The sequence below is a fragment of the Mauremys mutica genome, chromosome 1 (assembly GCF_020497125.1).
Source record: "Mauremys mutica isolate MM-2020 ecotype Southern chromosome 1, ASM2049712v1, whole genome shotgun sequence".
Lineage (NCBI taxonomy): Eukaryota > Metazoa > Chordata > Testudines > Geoemydidae > Mauremys > Mauremys mutica.
In genome coordinates, this window is record NC_059072.1 from 332,620,171 (window position 1) to 332,642,883 (window position 22,713).

At 42.2% G+C, this 22,713-nt stretch overlaps 1 long non-coding RNA gene across 1 annotated transcript in view; it reads right to left on the bottom strand.

Moving 5' to 3' along the window:
- Positions 1-3,354: 3,354 nt before the first annotated feature.
- LOC123361791 overlaps positions 3,355-22,713 on the bottom strand; it is a 29,244-nt gene continuing 9,885 nt past the window's right edge. Inside the window, exons 2-3 of the long non-coding RNA XR_006576228.1 lie at positions 4,761-4,921; positions 3,355-3,554 (exon numbers count right to left, since the gene is read on the bottom strand). This is a non-coding gene — a long non-coding RNA (uncharacterized LOC123361791). The remainder of the gene's footprint in view (positions 3,555-4,760; positions 4,922-22,713) is intronic.

The following is a 22,713-nucleotide window of genomic DNA, read 5'->3' on the forward strand; positions in this document are numbered from 1 at the left end:
TTTGCCTAGGTTTATAGGTAACAGAAAAAATAGTGTCAAGTATCAGAGGGGTGGCCGTGTTAGTCTGGATTTGCAAAAAGTGACAAAGAGTCCTGTGGCACCTTCTAGACTAACAGATGTATTGGAGCATGAACTTTTGTGGGTGAATGCCCACTACGTCAGACGCATGTCCCACATGCGTCTAACGAATACAGGATGCAGGGATTCAGCACTCAGAATTTTTGTCAGGCTAACAAAGTTTGGGACTCTTACTGATATAAATGTTTATTGTATTCTGGTGAGTAAACGAAGCAAAAACAAACAAACCTGAGGTGCCATTCATCTGGTGTTGGGTTTGGCAGAGGAGATTTGGAGGTCCAGGAAATGGGAATTGCATTTTGTTTCTAGGAACATGAGGAAACAGAGCAACCCTTCCTCTACAGGCAGATCTTCACATGACATGTCTGTATGTTGTGGGGTGGGACCAGTGCAGGTGTAGGAGGGGATGGAGCAGTACATGATAGACCTCCAGTTCCCCTATGGATATTCCAACCTCCCTGGATCCATGCCACTGAGGAGCCAGATGGAAACACATCTAATTGAAGGATGGTTCTTAAAGAAATCATGCTCCTAAGGGAGAATGGAGATAAGAGCCAATCAAGCAGCCTTTCATGGTAGAGGGCTATACAATTTCCCAAGATCCAAGGGTTTGGGAGGCCTCACTCCCATAGGTTCTAAAACCCCATCACCTTGAGGGAATCCTTGATAGGAAACTCCATAAGTGAAACTTCCTAGAGATACCCTATCCCTCTGCCCCACTTTTCTTCACAAGAAAGGATGGCTGGGCCCATATATTACTTTTTTGTTTCTCATAGTGAGATTAAATGTAGTTAGTAAATAATAACCTGACTCGTCTATCATGTTTTTCATCCATGGATCTCAAAGTGCATAATAACATTATAACTGGATTTGAGGTATACATGCTATTGCTAATGGTAACTGACAGAGCTAAATACAGTAGGAACTACAGTTCTACAGCAAACTTATTGATTGAAATAATAAATAAGTTCTTTGAGTGCTTGTTCATATTTACGCCACTGCTGGTGCCTGTGTACTCCATACACTCAAGTTCGGATTCTTTTGGCCAGCAGTCTGCCTGTTCCAGGAGTGTCCTTGTGCTTCCCATCTCCAGATATAAATGCAGCGCAGTCCCAAATGTTCCTTAGTTGGAACTTGTAGTGTCCACACTTCTTGTTCACTGTGCAGCCTATTCATTGTTGTGTAAACAGCGGCAAATCTTTAGGTACTTAGCAGTAAATCATTTAGATTAGCTTTCAGTTATCTTGTTAATGTCTCCTATCTTCTTTTAAAAAGAAGAAAGTTTTTCCTTGACTATGAATTTCCCAATACCAGATCCAATCATTATGACTGAACACAAATCTTCAGGCTTTAAAAACTGCCCTCATGTGCAGCAGTAATTCCCCTTAATAATGAGTCTATGAGATGTATCTTATGGCTTGGTGAGAGGCGCCTGCCAGAAAGATGTGTCATTTGCAAATTGCTTTTGAAGAGAACTCTAAATAGAAAATCACTCCTGAAGCGGTTTTTGCTAGAGGGATCAATGTCCCTCTCTTCAGATCCTGGAGTGTCTGGGACTTAAAAACCCTGAGAAGACCTCTTCAAAGAGCACTCATGTCAGTTCTTCAGCTCTCAACTCTGAAACAAGCATTTTGAAGGGTACACTGCAGTTAAAAACCCACAGCTACCCCATGCTCGCTAGAACAGGCTAAGGGGCTGTTTAATTGTGCTGTAGATGTTCGGGCTTGAGCCCGGACTTTAAGATCCTGCGTGGAGAGAGGGTCCCAGAACTCAGGCTGCAGCCTGATCACAAATGTCTACTTTGCAATTAAATAGCCCCTTAGCCCGAGCCCTGCGAGCCTGAGTCAGCTGGCATGGGCCAGCCATGGGTGTTTAATTACAGCCTAAATACACCCTAAGGATTCATCCTTCATGTGTGGTAAAATCTCTGGAGCCGGGGAAGAAAGGAGCACTCAACTTCTAAGGGGAAGAGACCTAGATCTGCTTCACTGGTACCTAGCCCTAAGTAAAAAAATCCCATAGATTTGCCTCTGAGAAGGGTAATTCAAGGCCCAAGATGGGTCCCTCTGGAACCCACTGAGGAACCAGTTGCCATGTCTTGGTAGCAGCCTCTCCGTAGCATCAGAAATTACTTCAGTCCCGAGGCCTCCAGTACCAATGTCATCTTCTGGTACAGATGCCTTTGATTCATTTATCCACAGTGCCAGCTGACTCAGTCCCAAGATCCTATATGGTGTCGTGAGACTTCAAGGTCTCTTCAGTACTAGAGTCACCACTGTTCTCCATGGTTAAGATACCTCCCTTGGTATGGACTGTGGCACCTAGTTTGGTACCAAACACATTGACATTGCCAGTTAGAGCGCTTTCTGAGGACTGACCTTGGACTCCAGATAGAACTGCTCCACCCCTATGAGAAGGATACTCCTTTTCCTCCTCCAGGTCAGACAATAACAGAGAGGTGTCATTAGTGTATTCCCTGGGATCTAGGTATTCTGGTACATATGCCTCAGAGAGGGAGTCTAGGGCTCACTATTATTATTCCACTATTATAATAATAATTATTATTATTATTATCATAAAAGGAACCCTGCTCCATACTCCTGCCAGCACCCTTGGCCTTATTGGGTACATTGGAACTGGCCAGGAAACCAGTTTCAGAAGTCTAGTCCAGGGCTAGATCTCTCTCTCTACCATGACATAAGGGAGTATTCCAGGCAGCTCAAGCTCCAGTACTTATAACTGAACAGCAATTACAGGGTTCTGATGAGAAGCTGCAAGTGGAAGATTAGCCTATCCCAGCATCCATCCCATCATCTCCTGATGAGACTGATACCTGCAACAGCCACCTCATAGACCAGTGATTTCAAAACTTCCCAGGACTTGCTGAATAGGATGACAAATTCACTGGAATCTCTACTGTAGATTGTCCCAGGAGAAATTGTACAAGCTCCTGGATCTCTGAAACACCTCCGTGCTTGGGCGCCTGGCAATGCCATCAATGAGTGACAGTTGGAGACTGCCAAATTATTCTGGCAAACACCTGCTTCCCTAGCTAACATGTCAAAGAGAGCAGATCACCGCTACTAAAGATTTTCCAAGTTTCTGAACAATTTTAAACCTATCCTGCACCTGAGTGGTTGCATTCATGAGAGAACCAGATATGAGCAACAGAAATCTCTACCCTGAAACAAAGAACCAAAAAACTCAATAAATTTGGTCATAAAAAATATTCAACATCAAGCTTACAAGTGAGGATAACCAGTTATCAGGTCTCATTGGAAAATATGATTACTTGAATTGGGATGCCATCTCTAAAGTTGTTGACAAAATTCTTCAGAGAGGAATTTAAGTCTTTGTCCTGGAGGGACAGCTCATAGTGTGCCCATCCCTTCAAGCAGTTATTGATGCTGCAGATACAATCCATGGCATCTTTGATTAACATGAGAAGATCTTTTGGCTTCAGTCCTCTGGTGTCCCTAAAGAAATACAAGTAACAAGAGAGGATCCACTGTTTGAGGGCTGCCAATTGTTTAATGTAAAGACAGAGTCTTACATACGCTAAAGGGCTCTCAGGGGACACTGAGGTCTCTAGGAGTTGCTCCTGCATCCAAAAGAAAACAATTTTGACCTCAGGCATAACCAAGGCAGGACTCAAACTCAGACACATGATCATACTGGCTCAGGGATGGCCATGGCAGGTTTTCAGACCTCATGAATCTCTCTGACCTCCAATCTGATTATCTCTTTAATCAGATCTGATATTTCAGAAAGAGGTGCAGGAAGGCTACATCTTCCCTGCACCTCATGGCATGGATGCTGTCTGGTTAAAAACGGTAGACAGGAACTGTTCTACGGCAGTGCAGAACATTCTAATACATACTAGAAAAGACTCTAAAAGACTATTTACCTTCGAGTGGAAGAGAATTACCCTTCTGACACAGCAACATCAATTAGCTCCGTCAGCTAGTTGGACTAGTTCTTTTCCTTAAAGAATTCAGGACTGTCTATAAGCTCCACCTGGCAAATATTTCTTCTTGCCATCCACCTAGTCAGGATCACTTAACATTTTAACTCCCCACAATAGCTAGATTCCTGAAGGGCCATATGCAGGTATATCTTCCAACCTGGAGCCTCCCCCTCAGTGGGATTTCAAGCTGGTGCTGTCCAGATTGATGTCATCGTGCCATCTTTGAGACCCTGGCCACTTTTTCATCAAAAGACCCTTGCTAGTGGGAATAACATCTACTAGACGGGTGGGGAGATACAAGCACCCATGATGGGACCTCCATACACTATCTTTCACAAAGATAGGGTGACTTCAAAACCTCAGCTAAAGTTCTTGCCAAAGGTGGCATCTGGCTTATACCGTACTCAAGTTATACACCTGTCTGTTTTCTTTACCAAGCCACATTCCAACAAGGAGGAAGCTAAGCTTCACATATTAGATGTGCTTAGGGCATTACCTTTTCTTACACACAGGACTGTGCCCTTTAGAGTGTCCCCTAGGCTATTTGTAGCTTATGCAGATAGGGTGAGAGGTCAGGTGATATCAATTCAGAGACAGTCTAATTGGATTGTGCTATGAAGTAGCTAACATAGATGCAGCCACTTCTGCAGCTACGTTAAGAAGTTTTTCTAATACTAGACATTTGTAGAAAAGCAATTTGGGGCTTGATACTTACATTTACCCAATATTACTTCATAATAGAAGCATCAAGATCTGATGCTTACTTTATTAGAGCTTTCTTGCAATCATTGTTCAGGTAGACTCTCAGAACCCACCTCCTGTGATCTAGGTCACTGCTTGTAAGTCACCAACAGTGAAATATAGATGAGGCAAGCACTTGAAGAAGAAGAAGAAAAAGATGAAGAAAGAGTTAGTTACCATATATAAATTGTGATTCTTTGAGATGTGTTTTCCACATATATTCCATAACCTACCATAACCATAAACATAACCTTCCCCTGCTATTCTATATTGGCAAAAGAACTGAGGTGCCCTGCCCTTTATACTCTCAAATGAGAGATGCGAGGCATGGCCCCAACAGACACTGCTGGCCAAAAGGATCTGAACTTGAGTGGATGGGACCCACATGCATCAACAGTGGAGTGTATATGTAAATAACATGTACTGAAGAACCATAGTTACTATAGGGTAAGTCACTGTTTCATATTTTATCTCTATCTGCATACCCAGCATTACTTAAGGCTCCAGGACTGTACAGCATTAAAATTCTACCTCTCCTACAGGGTGGCTTCCATGGAATAGTATGACTAGGGCTCCTAAGTGCTACAGTAATACAAATAAGAAATAAGATTTTCTGTTACCAAAAAAGAGAGACTTCTTTCAGGAAACTGACATTTTAAGGTTCCAGGGCTATGTGTAATTTTTAATGCAGCTTTAAGCAATTTCAAAAGTTTCACTTATGAACTCATCTCATTAAACTACCACTTCCTCTGAATTTAATGTTTCCACCTGTCCGACACAATTGTCCAATACTGTGCACAACACAATGTCACCATGCACCATCTCTGTTGTACTGATGCAGCTAATTAGTGACAATTACAACAAAGCTACAAAGTCTTTAAGATGATCATAAAGCTAGACATTTACAAGATTCAAGTTGAATGACAGCAAGCTCTTTTTTTAATTCCACTGCAGATTAAGATGTAAAAACAGAAAAGCACTCCAACTGCGAATTTTCAGGAGATCCTACAGGAAAACAAATTTTGTATCTATGATTTCATTTTGAAAGCACTAATGACAACCTATTTTTAAGCTGAAAGAATTGAAGAGTATATATTATAGTCTCTAACTGAAAACAACATCATTAAATTTTTGGAGACGTCTGAAGAAGCTCTTCAAAATGCCAGCATGACCTCTGTAACTCCATAAAACAGTCAAAATAGCCTTTCTCCATCCGGAAAGAGAAAAATCTACTCATTTCCACTCTTCTGAAGTGATAAGATGGAATAGATAGAGGGATTTTTTTGTATGTTATAGTTACAAAGAACTCTTTGTAATAGCTTATACTCTATAATAATAGGGGGAAAGAACTTCTAATATTATCCTGCCACCTAGCAGTTTTTCAGCTCCATAAGCTGTAACTGCATCAGAAACCATGCATTTTCTTAACATGACAGGGAATGTGTTGCTCTGAGCTGTCACCCCACTCCCCCATGTAGGTTGCTGAGTCCATAGAAGAGACTAAATGCTGTAATCACCCAAAAAGCAGTGGGTAATACATGCCCTTGTATGTCTTATTCCAACTGAAAAAAATAGTATGAGGGATTTATTCACTACCTTCTTGTGCTTCAAATATTGTCTGAACTTATTAAAGAAGACAAAAATCAGTGGAAGAAAATGGCATTGAGGGTATGTCTTTACTGCAGAGTTTACCCAGGTCCAGACACTTGGAAATGGACTCCCATACTTGCCAGACCTGTGGGAGGGCATCCACACTGCAGAGCTGCAGCAACTCATACCCATTAAGCAGCATCCACACTAGCATGGCAGTAGCCCAGGTTAAGTGTTGGATTTCAGAGAGTGTATCCCGTGGTTCTTAGACCATCATTAACTGGAGTCACTCTAGGATTTGTTTTGTGGTGTTTTGTGGCAGAACCTATCTGTCCTTCCCAAGCCCCAGTGTGGAATTCTTTTTAGTGCTCCAGTACATTTAATCAAGGCACTTCAGGCTCTGCATGCCACTCACTTCTGTCCATTCCAGCAGGTGCCAAGGCATGGACCAAGCAGTGGTGGATGAACTGTTTCTGCTTTTGACTGTGTTGTTGTTGCAGCAGATTGAGAGGCATGGTGAAGGACATTTCAGCAATGGTTTTTGACCCTTACAAAGCGGTGGTGGCTCTTGGTAAGGAGATCATGCAGAATGGATGCTGACATGGCAGAGTGGAGACAGCTGTCACTTACTACAGTCACTGTGGATTCCTCATATGTATGCTGGTGCTTCTGGGGCAGGACAACTAGCACAGAATGCTGGGATTGCATCGCCATGAAGACCTGAGATGATTAGCAGTGGCTTCAGAATTTCTGCAGGAGGAAGGCCCCTTCATGAAGAGCTTGACCTGACCCTCCAGCACCAGGACATGCAAATGAGTTGAGGCCATACCACTCCAGAAGTGGGCTGCTATTGCCAGCTGTAAGGTGGCTACCCCAGACTGCTACAGGTCTGTGGCTAGCCAGTTTGATGTTGGCAAGTGGTGGTGGAGATTCATGAGGTGATTACTGCTGTGAGTTACCCACCGGTGGCGGACATAACTAATGTGACAAAAGAAACAGCTGGTTTTGAGAGAATGAGGTTCCCAAATTGTGCTGGGACCACAAGTGTGAAGTACAATACTTGGTTATATCATGATCAGTGGAACTGGAATGAGAAGGCCCATCTTCCCTGAATGGGCTGTCATTGATGAGGCAGCAGGGGAATGGGTGAAGTTATGACAGAAGCAACTAAGCTCCATGGACAGAGCAGTCTACAGGATTTAATAAAGTTCCATTTAGTCAACTTAACCTGCATTCAGCATTGCACTTTGTGAATGAAAAATGGTGGCAGCATCTGAGGGGTGAGTTTTCTGAAGTGCAGCAGCTGGCAGCGTGAGTCACTAACTTGGTCTGAAGCCAACCCAGATATGAGTACTCCTGGGAGAATTCTGCATCGCTACATGTGCACAGAATTCATGGCCCCCACAGATTTCTTTGACTACCCGCAGAAAAATGACTTCTGCTAGGGAAGCAAAGGCAAGCTGCAAGAGCAGTCATGCATCAACTCCCTGGCGGTGCAGACAGGTTGGTTTGGGTACCCAGAGCAAAGACGTAAATCATTGCCTGAGGAGCGGGGGGCCTGGGTTGTCATGTATGTGTGAGAGAGAGAGACACTCTGTCCCTCTCGCTCACTATTGCAGCACTCTCGACATGGAGGGACAAGGCTTTGGGGTATTTCTAAAGAGGTAGGCTTGGGGCAGGCTTTGTTCCCTCAGGCAGAGGAGAATGTAGCAGCCTGCCTGCTTAGTGAATTGTTCCCATTGTTCTTGGTGAATTTCCCAGGAGTATAAAACAGGTGTAAAAATTTTAAGGCTCCATTACATTGCCAGAGTGGCGTAAAGGATGGTATGGCCTTATAAATGCTTATGGTTCTTTAGTGATTAGAACTGATCTACATTTTTTGGACTGAAAAATTTTCCTATCAAAATGTGCTCCATGAACTGTTTGCCACTAACTTTTTTGGAGATGGTCAGTAACCAGTACAAACTGTGAGTTTGAGTCCCCAGCCCTCCCTTGCTTTTCAGTTGCCTATGATATAACACTGAGCATATAGCTGCACATATTTGTTGACTAAGAATTAGAAGTAAAGGGTCAATACTAGTTACATTACTATTAGAGGGAGTTTGGTGATTTCTTCCAATGCTCCCCACTCCCATTCTCCAGCCATTGTATTGTAGTTTAAATAAATTGTCAAAATAATTGAAACTAGCTGGATTATATTGCATTATTTGACCCAAAAAATGCAGAATATGGCAGAATTTTAGAATATCGTGTGCAGAATTTTTTACTTTTTTGGCGCAGAATTCCCCCAGGAGTATATGGGGGAGACAAACCTAGCCCAGCAATGGACCCGGGGGAAGAAGGAGTTCGAGCTATACACAGACATGGCCATCCAGGAGGGCAACAACAGCAAGTGGCTAAAACTGTTATTTTACCTCATTGGGGGAAAAGGCAGAGAGATCTGCAACACTCTGAAGCTCACCACTGCCTCTAGCCTCACATCACAGCAGTCTGGGTACCTATTGCTCCCCAAAGCAGAGCAAAAGTGTGGTGCAACACAGGTTGTTCTCTAGAGATCAGTCTGAAGGGAAGGGGATAAACCCTTGTGTTACTGCCTTACACACAGTGCGGACTTGACAGACTTCCTAAATCAGGACAGGCTAATCTGCTGCACTTGGGATCACCACCTGAGGGAGCAGCTGCTCTGGGAAGGCAATCTCACATTAGATTGATGCCTAGACATGGGGCGTGCAGCAGGAGCCTGGAGAAAGAGGATGAAAGTCATAGGAGGCAGAACGTCCCCAGAAGTACATGCAGTGAGACCACAGCAAGAAAGAATTTACCAGAAAAAAGACTGGGAATCTCTTAACAGGCATTGAGAAAGTGAGAAAACTAGCCTATATTTAAGCAAATATAATGAATATTATAGGCTTTAATAGCTTATAAATCATACATGCACATAGTCTGAAATAACTTGCTCACCAAGTACTCAGAATATTTTGATATATATGTATATCCTCCTTCACTCCTCAAGATCCACTCGACCCAAGTCCATAAGACGATCACCTGTAAACTCAGTCATTTGAAGCATGGATAGTGCATGAAGCAGAAAGCGGCGTGTGCACTAAAATACACAATTGTACGTATGTACAGATCAAAAGAAGAAAGAACACACTAATACTTAAGAAAACAAAGGAAAACAGGAGCGAAGGCACTATACAACTGAGGGTGCGGGACCATCAACAAAAGATGGCAGACTTCCAGCTATTACCAGCCAAGAGGGACACTGTACATGACATCACTCCTAGGATGAGTTCCATATGAGTATGAGCTTGGCAGGATTGCTTCACGACACTGCCGTCTCCAACCTCACATTTTGTCCGATTTTATCGGCAGTGAGAGTATTTATTTTTTTAAATAAGTTATGAAAGCACAGTCAGAATTTTACTAGTAGCAGCTGGCCAACAAAATGCTGCCTTAGGGGATTGATAGCAGACTTACTCATAGAAATACTAATTTTACAAGTGTAATTATTGTTTTTTTTCTCAGCACTGGCCTTCCGCCTCTCAAGAATGAACAATTAGTGAAAGGTAAGGATAGGGTAAGGGTATTTGTGTAGCCAGATGTGTATATTTTTGTCATATTTGAACAAAAATGTCTATATTTAGAGAGAATCTTCTTTTTCCCATATCTCCTTTATTGATCAACAGATTTTGATAACATTTGAAATGGAGTGAGCTTTTTCTTTTTTCAAGGCCGCTCATATTGCAAGGCCCTAAGCTCTATCTTAGGGTACGTCTACACTTACCTGCCGGTTCGACGCGGAGAGTTCGACTTTTTGGAGTTCGAACTATCGCGTCTGATCTAGACGCGATAGTTCGAACTCCAGAAGCGCCGCGGTCGACTCCGGTACTCCACCTCGGCAGAAAGAGTTGGCGGAGTCGACGGGGGAGCCGCGGAGTTCGACCCCGCCGCGTCTGGACGGGTGAGTTGTTCGAATTAGGGTACTTCAAATTCAGCTACACTATTCACGTAGCTGAATTTGCGTACCCTAATTCGAACCCCCTTCTTAGTGTAGACCAGGCCTTAGTTAGCTTATGCCTTAATCCAGCCCTGTCTGTAGAGCAGTGGTATCAAAGCACCTGTAAAGGCAGTACAGCCTGGGTAAGCAGCATGATGGTGGGAAAGAAGCTATCAGGCAAATTATGCATCTGCATAAACCCAAAGCCCCGGACCTGGCTTTGAAAAGATGCTGCTATCCACTGCCCACCATGGATGATATCTGGCCAGAAATCTCCAAAGCCAGAATCTTTACAGTCTGTGAGTAAGGGACAGGTTTTGGTACATATGCCTGGATAAAGAGTTCAGCATGCTGACAAACTTTGCAACACCGTTTGGTTGCTACAGATGTCTGTGCATGCCAATAAGCATAAGTCCCGCACCAAAGGTGTTCCAGAGAAGTCTCACCCAAGTGGTGGAAGGATTGTCTGGGGTGAAAATAATTATGGATGATATCCTCATTGTAGGTGAATGTAACAATGATACTGAAGCTGAATCAGACCATGAGAGAAAACTACAAACTTTTCTACAGTGATGCAGAGACAAGGATATAAAATTTTCAATCCAGAAAAAAATGTGACTCAGATAGCATGAGATGACATACAGTGAATGTTTATTCACAGCAGAGGGACTGAAGACTGATCCCAACAAGATCGAGACAGAGACAAGCCAACTCCAGTGGATGCGAAAGGGACACAGAGCTTCATAGAAAAGACCAAGTTCTGTCCACCCTGACAGAAGTAGTGGATCCCAGACATCAGGTCACAAGACAGTATGTTGAATGGGACTGGGAAGTCCCCAACAGCAAGCATTTGGCACTCTGAAACAAATAACAGATGCCCCTGTCCTGAAGTACTACCAGCCAGAAAAGCCACTGACAATCCCGTGTGATGTACTGGAGGAAAGAATTGGGTGTCACTCTTTTCAGGAGCAGTCACTCATGCCAGCAGCAGACTGAACAGCGATACACCCAAATTGAAAAAGATCTTCTGGCTGTGGTATTTGGAGTGGAACAATTTCATCAATACACCTATGGCCACCCAGTAAGAATTCAATCAGACGATACACCTCTACAAGCAATCATGACAAAGCCATGAGTGATCCAAAGAGATTACAGTGCATGTTGATGCACTTCCAGTGCTACCAGATAGAGACAAGATATTGTCCAGGATGATCACTGGTATTAGTTTACACCTGGAGTAGGGCATATTTACCCATCATCAGTGTGTGGGGGGGAAGAGGATTGGGACTTAGTGCAGCATGTTAATGAAGTCAGTCTCCCAGTGTCAACAGCAAAGCTGATGCAAGCCAAATAAAATCAAAGCGCCTATGGAAAAGACAGTCAAGAGAATGATAGTGGCAGAGTAGCTAGAAGAGAGAAGCCAAGGACAGGTAGGAGCAGAACCATATTTTCAAATTAAAGACGAGCTGAGTGTGCAGGATGGAATCATATTTAGAGATCAGAGAGCGGTTGCTCCATCTCATTATGTAAGGATGTCATGCAAAAAATACATACCTCACATCTGGGTATTGAGAGCTGTCTGAGATGGGTTAAAGAGTGTGATTATGTGCTGAGAATGAATACACAACTCCACTCCTTGATAGAAAGGTGTGACATCTGTGTGTTGTGTGAAAACCTCTGGCAGAAAGAGACTCTCTTACCATCTGAGCTATCCACCAACCATGGGAAAAAGTGGGAACGGACTTATTTGCCTTCAGTGAAAAGAAGTTGTCCAGTTTTAGGCACCACATTTTAAGAAAGATGTGGACAAAATGGAACAAATGCAGAGGAGAGCAACAAAAATTATAAAAGCTTTAGAAAACATGACCCATGAGTAAGGCTAAGATTTTATCGTGGACATTTTTAGTAAAAGTCAAGGACAGATCACAGGCAAAACAGAAAAAATCACAGAAGTCATGACCAGTCCTTAACTTTTACTAAAAATATCCCTGACAAAATGGGGATCTGTGATCCCCACACTACTTCAAGCGGGGCAACTTCAGAGATTAGGACCTGCCTGTAGCAACCGGGGGCTGCAGGGTACCTTGGGCCTGTAGCTGCGGGTGTTCCTGGCCAGCCGCAGGAGCTCAGAGCTCAGGGTTCCTCGCCACCAATGGGGGCCAGGAGCTGCCGCAGCAGCAGGGAATTCAGGGGTTCCCCCACAGTGCTGCCCTGGGCAGCAGGAAGCTGGGGGTTCCCCACCACTGCCCACCAGGAGCTGGGGGCGGTCCCTCGCTGCCCCGGGCAGCAGGGAGCTGTTGGGGTCCCATGCTGTCCCTGATGGCAGGGAGCTGGGCGATTCCCCACTGCCGCCGGCAGCAGCAGGGAGATTGAGGGGTTCATCCACCAGCGGCAGGGAGCTGCGGAGTTCCCCCACTGCTTCCTGCTCCAGCGGGGGGCCCTTCAGCTCTTGACCACTGCAGGCTGAAGTCATGGAGGCCGCTGAAAGTCATGGATTGATGAGGAAATATGTCAAAAACTGGATATGTTTAGTCTACAAAACAGAAGGCTAAGAGGGGACATAAGTCTTCAAATATGTAAAATGTAAGTACTGTGATCAATTGTTCTCCATGTCCACCAAGGGTAGGGCAAGAAGTAATCAGCTTAGTTTGCAGCAAGGGAGATTTAGGATGGATATTAGGAAAAACTTTCTAACTATACAGATATTTAAGCACTGGAACCAGTTACCTGGGGATGTGGTGGAATCCCTTCAGCTCTTGACCACTGCAGGCTGAAGTCATGGAGGCCGCTGAAAGTCATGGATTGATGAGGAAATATGTCAAAAACTGGATATGTTTAGTCTACAAAACAGAAGGCTAAGAGGGGACATAAGTCTTCAAATATGTAAAATGTAAGTACTGTGATCAATTGTTCTCCATGTCCACCAAGGGTAGGGCAAGAAGTAATCAGCTTAGTTTGCAGCAAGGGAGATTTAGGATGGATATTAGGAAAAACTTTCTAACTATACAGATATTTAAGCACTGGAACCAGTTACCTGGGGATGTGGTGGAATCCCTATCACTGGAGGTTTTTAAGAACAGGTTAGACAAACACCTGTCAGGGATGGGTACACCTATTCCCACCTCAATGCAGGGAATTAGGTGACTTCTCAAGGTCCCTTCCAGCCTTACATTGCTATGATTCTATGCTATGGCTCATGTGCCCAAAGTTTGCCTGCTTCAAGGAGCACATGTATGTGTCAACAGGTATGTGTCAACCATAAAGGGTACTACTTGATCATTATGCAGTCCTTGGTCAGTTACAAAGGCAAGTTCATGAACACTAGCATGGGATGCACAGGCAAGGTGCATGATGCCACAAAGGTGTGTATAAACTGGGAGGAAGCACCCAGTGCATAGAAGGGGAGAAGAGTGCAGAGGAGTGTTTTGTTTTGGAATAATTTTACAATATAAATAAGCATATTTATAATAAGTTGTTTGTAGAGGTAGAAGGGGTGGGAAAAAATAGACCTGGGGAATTATGGGATGGCATTTAAGGGTTATCAAAACCTGAGCTACACAACCTGGGCTTTATCTACATCCCCATTGCAAAGTAGGTAGGTTTGACCCTGTCTTACAGCGAAACCAAGGCGCTAACCAAGAGCAGCCCCAGCCATTTTGCTGGCCAGAGCAGAAAACATTTTTCCTCCTGTTACAGATCCACAGGATCTATGCTATGCTATGCTCCAGCTTTTTACAGTCTCTCAGAGGAACCCCTTTAGTGTGCCAGACCCCCAAGGGGTTTCACTCTTGCTCCAGATTTAGCCACACACCCTCTCCACCTCCTAGACTGAGCCTCTGGGCTCCAGCAATCCTGCTTCACACTGAGTTCTGCTCAGCAAGTCTAGCTGAACTAGAATCCCGGTTAAGGACTTGGACGCACTCAGGGACTAATGCCCTCCAGCCAGTATTTGCTGTGATAAACTGCCTTTTCAAAACAGAGCAGGATTTATTAGGCAACTGGAACACAACACTGGGAGTCCTTAGGTTAGCACATAGAAATAAACATTAAAGCACGCTCCATTTTAGTCGAGCCAGAGCAAACCACCAGCCCACCTGCAGTGGATTCCATCTCAGCCTCCCTAGTCAGTCCCAGGAGGGAGCAGCAAGTCTCCTCCAGAAGCCTACAATTTATCCCCTGCTCATCCCGTCTCTTGAGCTGGAGTCTCTGCTCAGCTTCCCTACTGGGGTGCACAGGGACCTCCTTCCTTGGGGTCATTGGTTGCTAGGTGTCAATGTTCTGATCAATGGGGCTTTCCATTGTCTCGTTCAGATTCTGCATTGATATGGGTAGCTTTCAGCAGGTTCCAGTCAGTTCCTTAACAATCCTATTCCTTGCAGCCCAGACAACAAGGCACCACACTTACCTCATGCTCTGTGCTGCCCCTAAGAGCAGATTTAATCCTTTTTTTTCTCCACTAGGTAACCAGGCAGAGTAAGAGGGAAACTGAGGAACACATAGGATCCATAAAAAATGTTACAGAAAATTCCTACTTTGTCTCATCCCCTCCCTCCCCCTTCTAGCAATGGAGCTGCCAAGTAAAAAAAGAAAGCCAAGCAGTTTGGCTCCCTCTGACAGTTGGCGTCCTCCTCACTCCTCCCTACAACCACCCCGGCTCTAACCTGTACCCTCAGCCAAGCAAACAAGCCTGGGTTCAAAGCACATCTAAGCCTGATCATAAGGGTTTTGTGTGAGGCCAAGTATAGGGGATTTGGCTAAAACCTGGGTAAGAAACTGAAGTAAGCCTGCAATGAAGTTCTACCCTGAAAGTAAGATGCAATGAGCAAGTAAAAATAGGGAGAACCCCTCACAGAGTTAGAACTGGGAGATTTATACTTTAACATTGTTGCAATACAGACTATGGCAAACAGCTTTGCTACAGAGGGATTATTTATATAAAATATGGGTTACATATATTTTATATGTTTTTTGTGTTTTAAGTCAACTATACAGATTAGCACCTTATCACCTGTTTTGTTCATAATAATTGTAATGGGTTTTTTAAATTAATTTTAGCTACTATTTTAGGGTTTCATACAGCTGCCCATTACTGTAGTATCTGAGTACCTATTTTTTCCAGTGTTTTTTCTAGCATTTGATTATTATTATTTAACAAATATTGGAAGGGAACAAAATTAACAAAGAAACCTTGAAACACAAATGTTTAGTCAAAACCCTGTGAGCATACATGATCTCTTCACTGCCAGCCCTAGATTTGGGACTGGTAAAGTAGCGCAAGGAGGAATAGCAACCCCTTCTATTTATCTTTCCAATCCCTTTTGCATCTGGACATATATTAGGATATTTGCTTTCCAAAATTCCAGGATGGGAAGATTTCCTAAGCATGGAAATAATGCCTGAGGTTTTCAGAACATGCTAGATCAGGCCTAATGATTAAACATCTCACTTTTTTTTTAAAGATAAGGATTAAGTTCTCACATTTTTAAAATCTAGTTTTGAGACAGTTATCACCTAAATCTTATTATTTATTTTGTATCTGTATGGGAATAGCACTTAGAAGCTGCAAAAAGATTCTGTTCTGTCTAAGTTCTTGTACCACACACTTCACTGTAGTATGAGTGCCTTTCAATGTAGCAATAAGCAACATGACTAACATCTGTCATGTTGTTTGTTCTGTTATCCTCTCCCCAGGAGGAGAAGCGTATGCAGTGGAGTATTTTGTTTTGGGAAGTTTTTCCATCTATAATGTTTTTAAGAACACCTGTCAGGGAAGGCCTAGGTTAACTTTGTCCTCCTTCAGCACAGGAGGCTGGACTTGATGACTTCTCAAAGTCCCTTCCAGCTCTACATTTCTATGATTGTGTGTGTGTATATATAGTTTACACACACATATACACACACACTCACTCTGGTCTCTTAAGCCAGGTGCTATAGAAACATACTGTAAGAGATAGTCCCTGCCCAAATATCTCATTATCTATGTTTTAGGACTAGGTCCTGGTCCCGGTCTATGACTAGGGTCCCTAGGTGCTACAGTAATACAAATAATAGGTGCAACATCTGAGTGAAACAAACAAATGGAAGGAGATAGAAAGGGAAGTAGGGATAACAGTAATGTGAATGTTTCTACATAGACTATCTATGGCTATGTCTACATAGATATACTCAGGTAGCTCTCATCTGATCTAGCACACCAACAATAGCAGCGAAGCAGTGGTAGCATGGGCTGCAGGGGCATGGGCTAGCAACCCCAGCTACGTACGCATGCCATGCAGGTGGGTTTATATTCGGGGTGGCTAGTATGGTGCTGCTGCTGCAGCTACCTGTGCTACCAAATACACTATTCTTAGCATATTCGCTCAGTGAGAGAATCACACCCCTAGCTCGTAGTGTAGATGTAACCCTATTTGCATAATAAGGTATCACGTAATTATTTTTTTCTTTTAAGAATTAAATTTGTCAGTAGCAGTAGTCCCAGCTGTCTGCCTGTCTAGTCATTGTCAGCTGTAAGTGTTCTGTAAACCCACTAAATCTCTAAATAATCCCACTCCAGTGTCACTGCTGGAAGCAGTGTACAAAATTATAATAGCAATTTGAGATCTGTTATATGCCCATTTATATTTTGTTTTTAATGCAATTCCTATTAACTCTAGCTTTTTGCAAACAAAACTATGAAATGCCAACCCAATTTGCAGTCAATATTACCTAGTTAAATCAACATTGCAAATCCTCACTTTGTGTCAGTGAAATTGAATACATATGAACTGTCAGTTTCATTCAATGTATGGAGTTCTCTTATGGGTTTAAATGGCCTAACTGGTTATTTCATGTACAATTCATTTTTAAAAATTCTCTTTCTTAAAGAGGAAGAAGATCTAGTTATGTCAGAAAAAATAATCATGTTACATTAAAAAACACAATACAAGTACCCTTAAGGTTTTGCCATTAATGGCAAGGTTAAATGTGGTACTTTTTGCTTCATTGATTCAGAGATTCATGACCTAAGTGAGGTCATTGCTTATGCAAAGAGCACAATTAAATCAAGGTTAGACAAGCAGGGTGCTTTAGTACAAGATAATGTGCCAAGAAATTACATAGCTCTTGAAAATTTGCATATGAATCATACTTGATGATGAACTTTTATTAGTTTTTGTGATTGTCTGAAAAAAATCAAGTGGTGAGTTATATAACATTAACATTGCTTTAATTTCAAAAAATGTGTACATGCTATTATTCTAAGAAGATATCTATTAAATGTAGGTCTAATTTTACATTAACTCCTTTTTAAAATATAAATAAACAAGCAAAAAGAAAAGAAGTTGGTTTGTTTAGTTTTTTATGTCTTGTTTATACTCTTTCAAGATAATATTAGTTATAAAATTAGTTGGAGAAACTCCACAAACATTTAAAACTTTCTTTCTAATCAGAATTTAACATAATACTTACATAAAAGGTCTTACTTCCACTCTAAAGATTTCCTATCTTAAATTCCTTTAATACGTACGTAATGTGCAGTCCTTCACATATACGTTTAAATAAAAAGAAGGCCATTGCCAAAGTATGACATGCAAAGACTGTTCTGACATCAGCTGATATTTTAATAATGTTAAAGGGTTCCCTCTCCTCCCCCAACCAAAGAGCAAGGAAATTCAGACTCAGGGCTGCTATTTAAAATAGTGAAATAGTTAATTTGCTTTCTATATAAACTATTTGTTGAGTGCTGTCAGCACACTCAATATTGTACAGTAGAAAAAATGATGCCTTCTCCACAGAAACTGCCTATCAGACTCGAAGAAGAGCTCTGTGTAAGCACAAAATCTTGTCTCTCTCATAAACAGAAGTTGGTCTAATCACAGATATTACCTCACAAACTTGTTGCGCTATATCTGATGCAGATTAAAGTGGAAACAGACAAGGCTCACAGAAAGAAGGTCCAAACTTCAAGCAGTGCAAGTATTTTCTTTCAAATAAAAAAATCAGTGTGTGTTGGTTTGTTGAAAGGCCTCATGGGAAAAGTTAGTTTTGAGGGATGTATCGGAAAAAGAGGAGGGAAGCCATTTGGTGCCCAAGGAGAGAGAAGTATTTCTGTGCATGATGTGTGGGGAGTGGAAGAAGAGAAAAGACTGGAGTGGGAGAGTGGCTGAACCCTGTGACAAAGAGTGAGGCACAGTAGGAAAAGGCTCAGGGAAACGGCAGCAAGGTGGCTGTTGCAGACCTAACTAGAGGGTCCCTGAGCTGGAACCCATATTAGAGGTCGTGTTGGGGTTCCCCTATCAGCCACTGGGGAAGTGCCACAGATTGGGCAGTGGAGCAAAAGACTGCCTGAGACAGTTTGTCCATTAGGACTCTGATACCCCCAGGAGGAGAAAACACATAATGACCTGGCCGGAGGGCCCAGCCAAGAAGATGGAGCAGCCCCCTGAGTCATACAGTGCGAGAGAGAGGCAGTGGGCATGTGAACAAATGATGGAAGGGATCATCACACCTGGAAGGATCTAATCCCCTGATCTAGCAATGTTGATAATATTGCATATTAACAATCACTGGCTCCTTGCAATCCAAGTCAATGTCATAGGAACGTAGGTATTGCCATATGAGATTGTCGTGCTGTCTGGAGTGGCTCACAACTGTGAGTGCCTACCTCAGAGCAGACTGTCAGAAAACAGGGCAGACACCCCAAACTGGTGGTTTGTTCTATAATTAGACTTCACCAAGCCAATGACAAATGTGAACTCCGGGATCATTATAACAGCCTTACCATGAAGTCACAGACAGACCCCTTGGACTCTCCAGTCTATTTTACCACCCAGAAAAACTGGACTGGGCCAAGACCCAAGAGACTAGTCACTTACCCCATTTCAATTGCTACTCTAGATCTTACACCAAAGCCAATTCTATAGTAAACTAACTAAAGGTTTATTAGCTAAGAAAAGGAAGTGGGAGTTATTGAGAGGCTAAAGAAGGGAAAATATATACGTGGGTAAGTCACAGTTTGTAATTCCAAATGGTGGCAGTGATGTAATAAACTTCCAGTTTCCCAAAAGTCTTTTGAAGGTACCATTTAAGAGTCCAAACAGTCTGGAGATGAAGGATCTGTCTCTGAAGCCATACTTATAGCTTCTTCTCACAGAAAACAAGCTGACAGAGTCACTACCCACATAAGCTTTTCCTTTGATGACAGAGTGAGGAATGACTTTTGAGTCTTTGATCGCCAATGGTAGCTCTTTTCTAATATATTTCTTCATTTGCATTCTACAAGGCTTCTTTCTTCTTTGGGTTATTTAGTTACAGGAGTATACACAATGTAAATGTTTGCTACTACATAATAACAGGATACAAAAAGATAAGTGAAAACAATGCAAGTAACATCTCATTAGTTTTCATGAAGTTTAAATATCAAATATACTCTTAAACATTTAACAATCACTTTTATCTATACTAATACACAAGGGAATTGGCCTGTGTCTGTGGCATGAGTTAGTACCTGGTCTGCAGGCATCACAGAGAGCAGACCAGGAATCCAGCCAGTCCAGTAACCTGTCTCTGAAAATATACCATATCAGATGCTTTCGAAGAAGGTGAAAGAAACCCTTTCCAAACTGGAAGGGCTGAGTTTGCAAACTGATCTCTTCAGTTTGTATCACAGAATTTGGTGTAAACCAACCAATGTTTTTCTATCTATGCTATTGGCCGCTATGAAAGTTTCTTCTGTATCATATTCATCATCATACTATCTGAACACCTACATATCTCAGGTTTGCTAGGGGTTCTAGATTGAATGGAAACTTACAAAGGACTCTGCAGTCAGTCTCACCCCCTGAATCCAAATACCACTTACCACCAAGAAACCACTCCACCCTCTTCCTTACCCAGTGAGTCTTAAGGATGGAAAGCACTAGGGCTTATTGCAGGAGAGGAAATGGTACCTGTTGGGGGGATAAATGGACTGGGAGGAGATTTGCTGGTATTAACTACCTCTGTTTATGTTGTAGGCATGGGATGAAGTTCTCAAAAGCATCAAACTTCAAAGCCAATGCTCAGTTGAAAAGTTCAATGTGAATTTTTTGCACGGCTCTCGTCAGGAGAATTACTCTCTATTATTTTTATTAGTTAAGCTTACAAATATGTGCTTGGTACTATACATAGTTATCATTTAGGGACTCTCACAAAAGTATTAAAGTGAACATCAAAAGGGCAAAAAATTCAGATAAACTCAAAGGACCAAATTCTGGAAACTCAATTTGTTTGGCCACAAAAGTGACACAAAGGAAACCCCGTTCAGACCCACAGCTCTCACACCCAGCCTCCAGCCAAGTTAATCATGCACAGGACAAGAACGTGCATCATTGATTTAGGGTGCATACATGCACAAATGTGCTGATTACATCACTTGACCCCCTAATGACCACCTGAGAATTCACCTGTGTGAAAGGCCTGGAGAATCTCTGCAAACTTTGGCTGCATAGAGTTCACAGTTTTTCTGTTTGCAGAGGTACATCAGCCAACCAAAATTTGGCCAGGTTTTTACATCATCTTAAATTTTTCTGAGTCACTATCAACCAGCTTATGTTTCTCAACATTTCGTTTAACTTGGCTGAAAATACTTTCTCTTGTTGCTGTTTTGGTGCTCCTGCTTCTGATTGAAACTAAACTTTTGGGGCATTCATCGGAAAGAATAAATGTGAAAAAGAACGTACAAACATTGGACACATGTGCAGTTACGACATTCTTTAGTTCTCCAACCATGCGATCCTGTTTTGCCAAACAAATCCCCAGTTCTCAGACACACATACATATAGTGTCTTTGCATGTTTTGTTTAATTTGTGTAGTTAATTCCACCTAATTCTCTGAAGATTTGCTATGTTTTGTGATGTACATGTATATGAAACTAATAAAAATAAAATGACATCATAAACATAAAGCCACACAAGAATTTAAAACAAAATTTTAAGTAATCCTTTCTTAACACCAACTAAGATTCAGGTTTAGTTTCAGGAATGGACAAAAATTCAGGACTATTGACTTCAATGGGACTGTTCACAGGCTTGAAGTTGAGCATGTCTATCAGGGCCATATTAGTAGGCTGATATCATAAATGTACTGTAAATGGCAACACAGGTCTGTACAATAACTGTACTCAAGGTAAACTATAAAACACACGATGGTATGAAGAAAGGCCTAACAGGGCTATGTCTTGTTATTCAGCCAGCATTTTCAGGGACTGTTACAAACAAAACAAATGTGATCTATTGGCTGCACATTCAATTTAATAAATGATTGCAATTTAACAGCACCATTCACCCAGGGCTCTGAAAATGCTTACAAACATAAATTAATTTATTCTAGCAACACCCGCCCATGAGTAGGCATTATTATTTCATTTTGTAATGGAAAAACTTGGGCAGAAATAAGTTAAACAACTAGACCTACAAGTAGTCACTGAGAGAGCCAGCAGGTTCTAACCTCTAGGCATGATCTCTGTTCAGCACAGTTACAGTTTGGTGTGGAGTGTCCTGGTATTTGAAAAATGTAAAAATTAAAGCCACCTTATTGCTCAAGGGGGAGGAAATAGTCAATTTATGAAGCATCCACAATGTTTTATGTGCTGCTGTTTTGCAGCCAACACAAGTTAAATAACAAACACAGTTCCTAGAGCCATGCTGACATTATCCGTGCTGCTAGTGCACAAACGAGCACATAAATGAAACTAAACCATGTTGGCTTGTGCTCCAGAAGACTCCTCTGCCAAGTGGAAAAATACACACTGGATAGGGACATAAATGTTAGTTTCAAGCTTCTAAGAGGATAGCAAATTATTACAGACTATGGGTAGCAGAATATTTTCAGTTTTGAGTTTGGATTTAATCTTTTTTCTGGGTGTTGCTGTGGAATTCCCTTTTCTGAGAAAAAAGAAGATAGCCACAAAAAAAAACCAAAAAACCCCACCCTCTCCCAGATGTTCCAAAATATAAACAACTCCTTTATGTTTTATGCATTGCAAAATAGCCAGTACCATCAATCTGTCTTGCAGACAGCATGGCCATTAGCAAGCAGGAAAAGGGCAGGAAAAATAAAACACATCTTTCAACAAAGAAAAAGCTGGAGAGAGGAGTTGTTTGATTGTTTTATAAATGGCCTCCACCTTAATACCGTCAGGTGTCTCATGCAGCATAGCATTCATGGTGGTATGTCATTTAAAAAAGAATCCTGTCATTCTCGCTAGACCCAGAAGTAATGCTGACCCCTCCAAGTGGCACTTCCAAGTCTTTGTTAATAAACCACTTCTGACTTCTAATTTGCTAGCACACATGCTTCTGTGAGATCCTTGTTCCTATT